Below are 6,759 nucleotides of genomic sequence, written 5' to 3'. Positions count from 1 at the left end.
ATGCCGAAGAGAAAGGCTGCAAGGGATGCTAAAAGAGATAAAGCCAAGGTGAAGGATGAACTACAGAGAAGATCTGCAAGGTTATCAGCTAAACCTGTTCCAGAGCCCGAGCCCAAGCCTAAAATGGCCCCTGCAAAGAAGGGAGAGAAGGTACCCAAAGGGAAGAAGGGGAAGGCTGATGCTGGCAAGGATGGAAATAACCCTGCAGAAAATGGAGATGTCAAACAGACCAGGCACAGAAAGCTGAAGGTGCTGGAGATGCCAAGTGAAGTGTGTGCATTTTTGAGAACTGTGTACTTCTGGTGACTGTACAGTTTGAAATATTATTTTTTATCAAGTTTTATAAAAATGTAGAATTTTGATTTGCTTTTTTTTTTTAAGCTATGTTGTTAGCACAGAACACTTCATTGTTGTTTGGGGGAAGGACATTAGTCACTACTAGATGGTCTCCAAAACTGGATAACCCTGGGGAAAAACAACTTTCCCCCACTTGTTTTGAGAGACTTTCTCTTGATTTCCAAGAGGAGGGGTTGCTTGATCTGACATGGTAGCCACCTTGGCACCCAACACCTTGTCTTGGGGAAAAACTAAAATATGTTTCTATGTCCTGTGTTCCTCTTTGACTTCAGCATAGACTTGACTCCCTTACCCAGGAGACCTGTTGAGCCTAGACTCTCAAAGAGTGGTTACCAGGAAGTCAGGCCATCTGGACTTTGCAGTGCGCCAACTGAGCCGGCAGCCCTCAAAAGAGTGGTTTCTGGGGCTGAAACTATAGCACAGCGTATAGGGCGTTTGCCTTGCATGTGGTCAATCCGGATTCGATTCCCAGCATTCCATATGGTCCCATGAGCACTGCCAGGAGTAATTTCTGAGTGCAGAGCCAGGAGTAACCGCCGAGCATCGCGGGTTTTTGTGACCCAAAACGCAAAAGAGAGAGAGAGAGAGAGAGAGAGAGAGAGAGAGAGAGAGAGAGAGAGAGAGAGAGAGAGAATAATTCCTTTGTTAGATTGTGGATCTTCAGATTGATCATTCTGCCACTTTTCTTTCATTTCTTGAAAGTCAGAGTTGGCTTGTGAAAAGATGTTAAACAACATATTAAGTGTGAAATGTCAACCCTCACTCTAAACTTTCGCTGTTCAGAGCATCAAATGAAGATGTCATTGAGTTTTATAGTAACTTTCTGATTTTGGTAGTCCATTGAAGAAGGGAGTTTGAAAGTTATTGTATACTGTTAACGATTGTCTGCCCATGTCCTGCCTGAAATACCATGATTGTTTATAAAAAGTATCTTTAATAAAGCTGGATACAGTTAGGCTAGAAAAAAATAAGAATGGCTGGGGAATTGGGTTCTGACTGTATCCTAACCTATAGGTGAACAGGCTATACAGGATAGAGAGAAGGGTGCTTCATGAGGCCATCTGTTTTATTCTCCATGCACTCATAGCTACAACTATAAGTTTTTTCCGGGGTACCATGTACTCTATCACTTCTGACTGGGGATTCCTCCACAAAGTCTATAGTCTGGTGGAAATGTGAACATTTTCTGAAAACTTCTTTTATGTTGGTCCACAGAATTCTCTCTAGTAGTTCTAGTCTTGCTTTTTCTAAACTAAATCTCAGAATCTGGGGAGTTGGAGCATAAGAAAAGGCCACGGGAAATATCCAGAATGAAAATAAGATTGCTGTGTTTGCTACAAGTTCCACCATTTCCCCTATAAACCCAAAGATCAGTAGACACCATGAGTTGGAGAGCTCATAAAATGTTTGGGTCACACAGAACTTCTCAAGAGTCACTAATGGTGGAGGGAAAGGACAATTTTCTTTCTAATTCTAGATTCTTAAAAGAAATTTCATCTATACTGGTTTTGTGCAAGCCAGCATCACACAGACAAAGGAGCATCTTGGGGAGGTGTTCACACTTGAAAGTATTCAGATTGTTCCTTGGTGCCAATTTTTGTTGCTGTCACCCAGTATGGGAGGGCAATTTCTAATATTACCTACCAGGTAGGAATTAGTCTCAGTTTATTTGATATGCCAAAAACAGTAACAAGAAGTCTCACAATGGAGATGTTACTGGTGCCCGCTCGAGCAAATCAATGAACAACGAGACGACAGTGCTACAGTGCAGTGCTACAGTATGAGTGTCCCTTGAAGGTTCTTGACCTTAATTTCCAGTGCTTCCACACTATTCCTGACAGAGTTGTATTTCATACTTGCATGTCTTTTTCTGTTATATATTTTCCTTTAAAAAATTCCCAGTACTTTTTCAGAGGCAGTTGTTCATCCAGTATAGAAACAATTGTACTAACTTATGGGTATGAGGTGACTTCAGAGTCCTTCTAGTCCTTCATGTTGAAGCTCCTTTCTATTTTTTTCAACATCCTTCCCTTTCTTTTATATTTCCAGTAACACTTTCCCAAGTATTCTATGTAACATTGCAAGGTGTAACACACACATTCAGACACTCAATATAGTTCATCATTCAACATCTCGCCCAATTTCTTATTTCTTAAAATAAAATATTTAATTGTAGTTCTTACCATTTTAATTATTATATATTGTCTATTTCCTGTGTTCTCAAAGCATAGTACTGTGTTTTCCTGTTTTATTCTATCAAAATGTATATCCTATGAATTGGAAAGATAGTGCAAAAGGTAAGAAATCTTCATGACTAATTTTTTTCATGTAGCTGATCCAGGCATGACTTAAAGTCCCTGAACATCACCAAAGTCAGTCAGGGTAACTCCTGAGCACAAAGTCAGGAAAAGCACCTGAGGACCAACAGCTGTGTCCCAAGACCTTCCCCACACATATACACCTGATGTGCGTTTTAAATTATAAAGTTGTCTGTTTGCACATTTGTTTTGTTGATACTTACTCTCAACTTCAGAAAAATGTCTAAGCCACAGCTAAGGAATAATAAAAGGTACTTTAATAAAGTTAATTATTAGATTTATGGTATCTGGAACTGATAATTTTACTCACTATTTCCATCAGGTTTTGAACGGCTAAACAAAACAAAATATTTTTTGGAATATTTCCTCTATAATTTTTTTCACTTATATTTCTCTCATAAAATGTTTCCAGTGAGATTTATAGACTTCATATTTTAGGGCTTGTTAGAAGACAAAAGTACCAAACAACTAAGATTACTTCTGAAGAACACAATTTTGTTCTAAAGAATAATAATTATAGTGATAAATGCAATTTCCCGGTCATTCTTCATTTTAATTAAGACTACTTTTTAAAATTAGTGGGAAATGAAAAGCATTTATTTTATTTTTTCTCTGTTTTATTATTCTGTTAGGGGTTGGCAATGATGGCTGCTGGATATTATTTGCTTCACTATCTATTGCTTTTATTAGTAACAAGTGAGCTAAAAATTATATTTCACTACATGAAATATAAATGGCTACATAAAACTTATTTAAGTGGTTATGTAATTTCTTTGACTTTTTTTCCTTTTTGACTCACAAAGTCTAAATATTTTGTATTTGCCCTTAGAAAAGTTTTATAAAACCTTGTACTGTACTAGCTATTTAAGGTTGAAGGATATAACATTCATTAGTATGATAATATTAAAAATAACTCACATTAATCAAGGCTGACTCAGCACTTAGCACTGAGATAAGCATTTTTTAAAATATTATTTTAAGTCCTTAAAATATGTGTGCAAGTAAGATGCTATTAATTGTAGCTTTAGATATGTGTGAATAAAGTTTCTTACATATCTTGGTTAAGATCATATTCATAGTTCCCTTCTCATGTATCCACTATTTGGGAATAAAAACCTTAGTTGCCCAAATCTAGAGAGTCTAATTCCCCTCAAACTTTCTGCTAAGCAATCATAAAATAGAAAAGGCAGCAATAAAAGGAAAATAATACTAGTTAAGGGAAAAATCAAAGTTCAATAAATAAGTTCTTTCTTGAAAAATATGTGTTGAGATTCCATATATATGTAAACACTGCAGTATACAGGAGGTAGATACAGTCATATATCTACCTGCCTTCCATGGGTATTAAAATATTTTTTCCTAAGTACATATAATCATTGATATATTACTTTTCTGAGAAAACCATACATATCTAGTTTGTATTACATGGTATTTATAATTCTTTCTGTTTTCCTTATTGGGTTCACTTTTATTATTTAGATTTTGATGAGAAGAATAGTCAGAGTTAGCTCAGAACATAACATTATATGCGTCATTGTCTAATTTTAGACAGTGACATAAAATCTGAAAGAGAAGTATAAGAGAAAATTGAAAAAATAATGTGATTAAGTTAGTATGATGGCAGTTAAAAATATTGGCTAGTGATACATATAGGAGAATCATGGAAATATGTTTTCACCTACTTACCTTGCTTTCCATGTTAGATTTGCACAAAGATTGCAAAGGAAACTGCCATCCTGTGTGTTTTTAATGGATGCAACTTATTTCAATTCTTAATATTTTTAAGTGTTAGAGTTTGAATTTATAGAAAAGTAGACATTAGTAGAATTAATATTGTTTTACTAAGATAATTTATAATCAGAGAAAATCTTTTAGAGGTTTTCTGGGAAAAGAAGAGTAAGCAGAGACTTTACAGCAAAAATATAGCATCGTAGCACTGTCCTGTTGTTCGTTGATTTGCTTGAGTGGGTGCCAGTAATGTCTTCACTATGAGACTTGTTGTTACTGCTTTTGGAATATCAAATATGCTATGGGTAACTTGCCAGGCTCTCCTGTGAGGGTGGGATACTCTTGGTAGCTTGCTGGGCTCTCTGAGAGGGACACAGAGGAATCAAACCTGGACCAGCTGCATGCAAGGCAAATGCACTACCCGCTATGCTATTGCTCCAGTCCACAAAAATATAATGATAAGGAAATATTTCACCAAATGAAAAGAGCTCTTTTAAAAAATAAGGTTATCTATATTAAATTATTTTATGCATTTAACCTAGTTTTTTTTTTTTTTTTTTTTTTTTGCTTTTTGGGTCACACCTGGCGGTGCACAGGGGATACTCCTGGCTCTGCACTCAGGAATCACTCCCTGGCGGTGCTCAGGGGACCATATGGGATGCTGGGAATCGAACCCGGGTCGGCCGCGTGCAAGGCAAACGCCCTACCCGCTGTGCTATCGCTCCAGCCCCTTAACCTAGTTTTAAAGGTCACCATATTGGTATTTTAGAAAGCTAAAATTGTCATAATGAAATCTGTTTAAAGCCGTCTTATAATAAAATTAATTGCATTTTAAAATTTTTAAAAGTTACTTATTTTTGCTTTTCAAGATAATTTAGGAAAAACTCAGAAATAGACATCCTACATTTATTGGATTTTTAATAATTGTTAATATATTAAAATATTGTTTTTGTCTCCTTTACCACTATATTCCATTTAGAATGTTGAATAGTACTGTATACGCACCAATAACGTTGTATAAAAAGTTTAGCCAAAAGAGGATACCTAATCCACTCCATGGCATCCACAGTGCTTTTAAATTTATAGTGTTCTAGATTGCATTATCCACATACAGCTAAAATATCATTGAATGCAAGGTTTTCACTGTCCATAAATTGCTTAAACACATTATAATAGCAAGAAAACGATTTTGCTTTAGTTACATGTATAATCAAGATGAAGATGAAAAACCACATCAACTTCCAAATACAATTAAGGTCCTAACATTGTCAGTAACTTTGGATACAATTTAATGTATTGCATACTTCTTATCTAATAATAAAAGTGACAACCATAGACTGGAAAAAGTGACAAATATTTTATAATAGAGCACAAAGGAGAACCTGAATAATTTGGCTCTCACCATTTTTTGTTAATCTATTAATCTAACTAGATTATGTATAGAATTTATGAGGGAATATGGAATGTTATATCCTATTTTCTTTTACTTTTCTTTTATTTTTTTTGTGTGACAATTGTTATATTTTACCCAGAATCCATTAAACCCTTCTATAAGAGATTACTAACATATTGTTAAAGGTTGAGCATTGTGTGCATATATATATGCATAAATATATTTCCCCCTAAGATTGATTGTCTTCTACTTTATTTTTCATTTTTTTATTTTATAAAGTTGTTCACAATATTAGATTGCATTTAATATTCAAAAATTAATCCCACTACCAGTACAACTTCCCACCACCATATCTTGGGTGTTTCAATCCCAAACTTCAATGCAGAACAGAATGATATATTTTGTATTGTTTGTATGAAAAAATACTCTGAAAAAGTTTCCTTAGAGGAAAGAGTGTGAAAATGGTTGCATTTCACCAAGGGACCATTAAGCCCTTCTATAAGAGTTCACTGACATGTTGCTAAAGTTTGAGCCCTGTGTGTTTATATATATATATATATAATAAATATAATATATATATTTATATATATGTATGTATATTGGATATGCCAAAAACAGTAACAATAAGTCTCTCAATGATGAGAGACATTACTGGTGCCTGCTCAAACAAATCGATGAGCAACAGGGATGACAGACAGTGTATATATATATATATACACATATATATATACATAGAGGTTATATATAAATTCTGTACATATAAATATACATATATATAAAATCTATTAAAAATTTCCTTTAAGATTGGTTGCCTCCTAGTTTAAACACTATCAAATGTGGTGTGATATTCTTAGAGTATGGGTATTGTGAGGTATGAGATTTTACCCTCAGAGTCCAGGAATAGGTTCATTAATTGGTAAGGTTTGGCCCCAACATGTGGAGAACAGCCATGAGCATGGCAAC

The 6,759-nt window shown here is 34.8% G+C and overlaps 1 pseudogene; it reads left to right on the top strand.

Annotated features, from left to right (window-relative positions):
• On the top strand, positions 1-269 carry LOC101553560 (non-histone chromosomal protein HMG-17-like; annotated as a pseudogene).
• Positions 270-6,759: the final 6,490 nt, after the last annotated feature.

The sequence above is a fragment of the Sorex araneus genome, chromosome 1 (genome assembly GCF_027595985.1).
Source record: "Sorex araneus isolate mSorAra2 chromosome 1, mSorAra2.pri, whole genome shotgun sequence".
Lineage (NCBI taxonomy): Eukaryota > Metazoa > Chordata > Mammalia > Eulipotyphla > Soricidae > Sorex > Sorex araneus.
This window is presented reverse-complemented; position numbering and strand designations above follow the sequence as displayed.